Genomic DNA, 7,319 nt, shown 5'->3' with positions numbered 1-7,319 from the left:
TCTATCTTACAAAACACATACATATGCACATACAAATACATAGAGAGTAAAAGCAAACAGTCGGTGGAGTTACTTACTATAGAAATAGCAGTGCTGGCATTAGCACTTCAAAGGGAAGAAGCTATTTTAAAATTTAACTGCCTGGCAGATGCAGCAGATACAGAACAGGAACCAAAGAGAGGTGAGGAGGGAGGGAGAGTAGGAAGAGAAGAAAATGAGTGGGTAGGGATAGGAAAGCAGATGAACTGTACATTATCCAAGGCAAAAATAACCCAAGTGTGTACGCTGACACTAAAATGTTGGCAGTGTGGAACTCGGGAGCAAAATTCCAACTGACTTCAGGGAAACCTGTCTTTCACACTGCATCAATACAGTGTGTCAACACTGTATTACAAACTATTTCCTTTTAGTTTGTAATTGACAGTCATTTATGCTACAGTAATTCTACAAAGATTGTCAAATCAAGATGGAATCTGATCCTTAGTACTGTTTTCAGTACTATATTCGAAATTCTGAACAGAGATCTGTTTTCTTCTATGGAAGAAATTGCTACTCACACCAAGTGTATACAAACCATGAATATCCATTCACGAGATAATAAATTCCTGTATTTTGAAAGCACTGGTATGGAGTTTTGGTTGCCTGAATCTTGGATTGATAATCATCTACTCTTCTGCTGAACTCCAGATGCAGTATTTATTTCAGAGGGTGGGGTTTAAATCAGTATGTTTTGTCTGTAATGAAAGATACATGGAATGGTTAGTCAATCTATATTGTTGCATAAGTGATTATTCTTCAGGCTAAAAAAACATTAATGGAAAAGTATCTTATACACAGTCAATCTGACTGCTGTAGCTCTAAATAATCATAAACGGCTCATTAAATATAGCCATGGTAGATTTTTTCTTAATCTATCCTTTGCTAATAGTAGCAAGTATCATGTAGATAATTCATTTGATGATTACAACTTTGTCATTTAGTCTTAGATTTTTCTGAATAGAATTTGCATAGCATAGTTAGAAAGCTACTGTCCTTTCCACCATTGTTCCAGCAGATTGTTCAGCTAAAATTTATCACAGTGAAAATGTTAAAATACCTGACAAAATATTTTACAGGACAGCCTTTGCCTTGATATCACCAACCCATTTTGGAAGCCCTGCAGGACACAATTTCACATGGAGTTATGGTGGAAAGTAGATGAATTCTTCTCACTTCTCCTAAAAGAACTGTTACAGATATATATACACACAGTATATACTTGTGTGATGGGGAACTAAACACTGTGAATCAGGTCAAGTTTTCTTGTGCATATGAGTAGCCATAACTACCTTGGGGAGAAGCTAGGAATGCAGGAAATGATAGAGCGTCACCATGAGTTTACAGGACTATAGCTGAAGCACTGTGCTTGACCCACACCAAAGACTGTAAAAAGAAGGATTTATGCAGCTTTACCGAACAGGGCATAATTCCAGTTTAGGCTTTTTTGGCAAATTATTTTCTCTTCTTTTTTCCAAAAAGCATGAAAGTAAAAACAAAATAGTCTGTTATGAAATAACAGAAATAAATCACCAGTTTTTTTGTTTGTTTTTCTAAGAGTTGCATTTAAGCTGAGCTTTACTTACATGAACGCTCAGAAAATGTTAGGTAGTGATTTTATTTATTTAGACATTATACAGCAGTCATTATTCTCTTATCACATTTTTAAAAATCCCTGGTTTAAGAGATGAGAGTAACAGATAAGACAAAGGCAAGAACAGGGTAAATCCTCTGTTTTAAAGGAAAATATGAAGTCTTATCATCCTAGTGAAACAGACTGATAGATGACTATGTTAACAATAATAGTATCTGATATCTTTACCTTATTCACTCCATCATGGGAAGTTTTTCCTAAATAGAATCTACTTTTGGATCTTACTCATTTAATGATTTTAGTCTTTGAAAGATCAAGTTGGCATTATCACACGTCAGAAAAAGAAATACTTAAAGTAAGAAATTTATGGTATCTGTATTCTTCTGATATTATCTCTTTTGTTGTGGATTTTACTCTCCAATAATAAACTTAATCTCCTATTAAGCAATCTTGTCTTTATTTGAGCCTCTGTAACTCTTGTCTCCATCAATTTTTTTACAGCTGTGCATGCAACAGTGGAAAACTGCTTAATTAGACCTCCCTCCCACGAAAAAACTACAAAAACTAATTATATTCCTGTGGTTTTAGGTGCCCTATACTGCTCAAAAAAAAAAAAGAAAAGAAAAAAGAGCACTTCTGCCTTTAAGACATGATGCTTCATAGGCAAAAGCTACAATGTAGGTTAACACGGAAAATAGTGGATTTGCCTCAGAAATTTTTGTAGATAGATTAATTGCATATTAACTGTGCAAGAAGAGTAATTAGAAAGATTTGATTATGTCTTCAAGTTTGACATGTTCAACCTATGCAAAGCTGGCACCAAATATTTCAGATACCCAGCAGATGTTAATGTGGTAACTCTGAGTACTCATCCACTAAAAATATTCTTATACTCAATATGCAGTATATTTGAGTAATAAAAATCAGAACCACATTTTAAAAATCTTCTTTGGTACAGTAAACCTCTATTTGTAGAAGTATATATAATCTATTTCTTTTAGTACCAATACATAAAGAAGATACAACAATCACAACTAAAAAATGTTAACTTTTTTTTTGAGTTTGCTTCCACGAAACAATTCTCACACCCTTACTCAAATCAATCCTTCACAGAAAATATTCTAGAGATTTCATTCCTCACTGGGGATCTGAGATGTACCTCATTTTTCTGTGTGCTGTGGAAGCAACAGTATAAATATACTCACACGGCTTTTCGATCAGGTTCTAATTTGGTCCATTTTGCAAAGTTTATAAGGAGATATTAATTTCAGGATGTATGCAAAACCACAGTCTAAAGCAGTACTTAGAAACTTAAAATAGAATTCATTTTTTTAAAGTAGATTTAAAAAAAATATTTAATCAGGTTAGCAAATGAGAAGCTGAATTTTTGCTTTGATATGATATATAATTTATGATGCAAAAAACATAACGCCATCTGTTGACTGCTGCTAACAATGAATAGAAATGTGACATTTTCAGGAACATAAAAGCGATTAGAATATTACAAACATACTATGAATATAATGGGCAATTATAGTAATCATGTGGATAATCACAGAAAATATACTAAAGATATGTTGTTTATTTGATTTATGTTTTTAAAATTGGCATAATTTGCAGGATCTCTTTTGTCTATTTCGATAATCTGAAGGAACACTTTGTCACTGTAATTCTCAATACATATTTTATAATAGTGCTTCAATTGTGCTTGAGCATGCAGGGAAAACAGACATACTTCCAAATATCAGCAGATCAGCTTTTGCCTGTAAGTTATTGTCTCTAAGTCTTCATTCCTTCCTTATAAATGGAATATCTTTTCAATACAAATTATAATCTGTGGTTTTACAATTTGTATATATATAATAAAAAGGGAACTAAGATATACAATACTAGAGACAAGCATCCAAGTTATATACATATGGCCACTGAAGTCATGGCAAAAATTGCTTTATGTTACTGAGATCATTGCAGCTACTTATGAAGTGGCCTGTCAAAAACAGATTAATGATCTTGAGTTTCCACATCCTACTAGCAGCTGTATTAGATGGCATTTTTGAATTCTGATGAAGAAAAGATCTGATTATGATTAGACTTACTGTGTGGGCGTAAAGATGACTGGATCGAAGATAATAGGACAGGTACATCACCAGCAAGAATGCATCTCAAACCCTTAACAGTAAACAAAGTTCCATACTGCAGAATTTTTCTTTTCAAAGAAAAGCACATTTATAACATTTGTGGTAAAATGAATGGCTGAAATCCTGTTTTCATTTCAGAAAATAACAAAACTCTCATTGAATGCTTTAGGAAACATTGAGCTCAAGTACTAAAATGGTATGCTCTGCTAAAGAATACTGAGATCTCATAACTGCTGTTAAGGCTTCTAGTGATTTTCATCGAGCAAGTAAAAGAAACAAATGACTTACCATTTGCAAAAGAAATAAGGCTTGTTTCTTACTTTGGCTACAAACCACATGTTCTTAAAAGGACATTTATTCAATCATCTGTAATAGAAATAACTACCTTTTTATTTTTATTTTTTGCTACTCTTGTTTACATAAAGTATCAGCTCTTTGTGGCTTACAGCATCTCATACTATGCAACACAGTCTCCAGCACAGCAGTATTAGATGGGCTTCCAAAGTTCTGAAAATTTAAATTCAGTTTTAAGTATGCAGTTATGCATTAAAAAAAATAGATAATAATTTTAAATGTAGGCCTTAACAATTTTTTACATACAATCTATGTATTTTTCATAGCATTGTTGCTCTTCAAATTTATAATAACCTTACAGTAATTCCCTCCTATGCATATTTGATGTAAAAAAAACACCTATAGTAGAATGGCTAAAATGAATTGTGATCACTTTTTTTAAAATATTTTTCTATTCTGCAAAGTGACTTGAAGTTACCAACTACAGATTAGATTCATTTAGATGAGTTCATGTCTCAAGGCAAAACTAAACAGTTCTAAAATTTAGAGCAAAGGAGAGAGAGCTTTCTATTTATTTCCATTTCTCTCTTTGTGGATCAGTTAACTAGAGAGTTCAAGCTCTAAGGATGCACCTTAGTTTAGCATTGATTGTGCAGTCCTGAGATGTCTAAGAGGGATCTCTACAAAGAAACCTTGCTGATTCTTCAAGGACAACCTCAAGAATTCAGAGTTCTCAAATGTTGGTTACACAGTTTTGTGGACAATAAACACAGGGATAAGATCTACTTATGAGCCAACTCCTCTCTTTGATAGCCTACTCCTTAACAAAATCTCATTGCAAGCTTCCTTCTCTAAATGATCTGGTGTCAGGAAACACATTCCCTGTCTTCTCTTTTTTCTTGACTTGAGTATCTTGTTCAACTCTAGTTTTCACTAGAAAAGCTGTGAAAGTTAAGTTCAGTTTTGGGCCCCTCACTACAGGAAAGACACTGAAGCCCTGGAGTGTGTCCAGAGAAGGGCAACAAAACTGGTGAGGGGTCTGGAGCACAAGTCTTATGAGGAGCAGCTGAGGGAGCTGGGATTGTTTAGTCTGGAGAAAAGGAGGCTCAGGGGTGACCTCATTGCACTCTACAACTTCCTGAAGGGAGGTTGTAGTGAAGAGAAGTTTGGCCTCTTCTCCCAGGCAACAGACAGGACCTGGGGAAACGGCCGCAAGTTGTATCAGAGGAGGTTTAGGTTAGACATGAGGAAAAACTTTTTCTCTCAGAGAGTGGTCAGACACTGGAATGGCCTGCCCAGGGAGGTGGTGGAGTTGCCATCTCTGGCAGTGTTTAAGAGGCGTCTGGATGAAGAGCTGCGAGATAGGTTTAGTAGCTTGTGGTAGCAGTGGTAATAGGAGGATGGTTGGACTAGATGATCTTATAGGTCGTTTCCAACTTTGTGATTCTATGAGTCTATGATTCTATGAACCTGGCAAGGCAGCACCTTGGGCCTAGTCATGAAGGAAGTGACATGTAAGTACATGAAAAGCCCAAGAAAATCCCAAAGAATTTTTGTGATGTATCATGTCAAAGCTCTGTTTATATGAAGTTTTGGGTATCTGTCACAAAGAGCTTAGCCTCAGTAGAGTCTGATGTATCTTGAGGCATTGTCCTGGCACAAAAGCATACAGTGCAACTGAACTTCCTTGCACCAATTATTTTTTTTGCTTTGTAGAAACAACATCTCAAATGACTCCCCTGAGTGAGCTGATGATTTTGTGTCCTTTTTCTCTTTAAAGACAGAGTCTTAACATGTTAAAGTTTTTAATAAGCATTTTAGTATATTTTGCTAGCATGGAAGCTGCTCATTATGAGCTAATTGTTTCAAAGAGTTGCTGAAAGTGCTTAAATGTTAAATACATGCTTCTGTAAGCAAATATTCACCAGTCTTTCAAAACAGATGTTTGAGAAATGGTGGGCTGTCTGTTCATGGTAGTAGTACATAAAGGACACGAAGTGGATTTAACAACAAATCAAATATGCTCTAAACTACATGGGTGCTAACTCACAATGTTTCTTTTTTAAAATTTCAATTAAAAGCATTAGACAGCAAGAACTCAAAAAGCTTTTGTAAGGTCAAGTTCCCTGCAGACCATGAGTAATTCTTGGCTTTCCTCTGTTCTGGCAGTTTTCCTACCCAGTCTCTTACACCTGGGCAGGGCTTCTGAGACCCAGTACCCACTCTGAGTCCTCATGTTCTTCAGCAAGGAATGTGCACTGCAGCTGTGGCAAACCATTCCACCATTGCATGTCACTCACATTCCCTTTCCACTCACAGAAAGGCCCTCCACTTTCTATGCTATTTGCTAAGTGATATTCCCCAAAGGCATTTCGATCCACTTCATGGAAAAATCTGTGTTTCCCACTATCTTTCAATATCCTTGCTACTCTGTTGACATTACAAATACAAAAGTGTTTTTAGTCTTTGTGCACACACCTTTTTTTCCCCCTCTTCTCTCTGTTATTGTTTGCTTAAGAGATAATCAATTTAATGTCAAGATATCTTAAACTCTTTAAGGAGAGTTAGCAAGTTTGGATTGGAAGGCATTAAGAGTGCCATCCATTACAAAAATCTGCATAAATACCAAAGCTGAGATTCCGCCAAACGTTTGGCAAAAGTTCCATTGTCTTCGCTTTCAGCTTTTTTTGTATCTCCTGATACATTTCTAAATCAACAGAATTCGTTGATTGATTCCTGGAAGATTCCCTGCTGTTGACTAGTTAGGACGCTCAGTAGGTAGTGCCTTACAAATAGATATAGAGAGATACTGTTACACTGTTCATCTGGCTTTACAAACTTGAACTGTTGTATTTGACTTTGCTATTTCTCCTTCTTTTGGTTTTCAGTATTTTTGTGCGTTTTTGGTTTATTTCTTTTGTACTATGTTTTTTACAGCCAATTGCTTTTTTGCAGTCTGAATACCATATGGTTTTATGACGGTTATATTTGATAGAATTTAAACACGTCACTTATTACTACTTTGTAGTCATTAGAACATCTGAGGGAGAGATCTTTGCACTACTGACCTCAAAAACTGTGTAACAGACAGAACTTTAAATCTTTACAGATTACCATAACAGCAAAAGCAACCAATGGGTAAATGAATGTCACATTGTTCTTAAAGAACTGAACACAAAATCGAAATAAAACTCATTGCTGCAGTTCAAATCTAACCTTAATTTATATCATGAAGTTCCAATATTGTAAATACATTG

General features: G+C 35.2%; 1 protein-coding gene across 2 annotated transcripts in view; it reads right to left on the bottom strand.

Annotated features, from left to right (window-relative positions):
* LOC100541206 (heparan sulfate glucosamine 3-O-sulfotransferase 1-like) overlaps window positions 1-5,084 on the bottom strand; it is a 54,470-nt gene extending 49,386 nt beyond the window's left edge. Inside the window, exons 1-2 of one of the 2 annotated variants that reach the window (XM_031554454.1) lie at window positions 3,727-5,084; window positions 575-734 (exon numbers count right to left, since the gene is read on the bottom strand). The gene's annotated coding sequence lies outside the window, so the exon portion shown is untranslated. Of the gene's footprint in view, window positions 1-574; window positions 3,706-3,726 lie in introns of those variants that run through there. The other variant, XM_019617698.2, reaches the window with a different exon arrangement.
* Between the last annotated feature and the right edge of the window lie 2,235 nt (window positions 5,085-7,319).

The sequence above is a fragment of the Meleagris gallopavo genome, chromosome 8 (assembly GCF_000146605.3).
Source record: "Meleagris gallopavo isolate NT-WF06-2002-E0010 breed Aviagen turkey brand Nicholas breeding stock chromosome 8, Turkey_5.1, whole genome shotgun sequence".
NCBI lineage: Eukaryota > Metazoa > Chordata > Aves > Galliformes > Phasianidae > Meleagris > Meleagris gallopavo.
The sequence above is the reverse complement of the archived record's forward strand: the minus strand, read 5'-3'. Positions and strand labels throughout refer to the sequence as shown.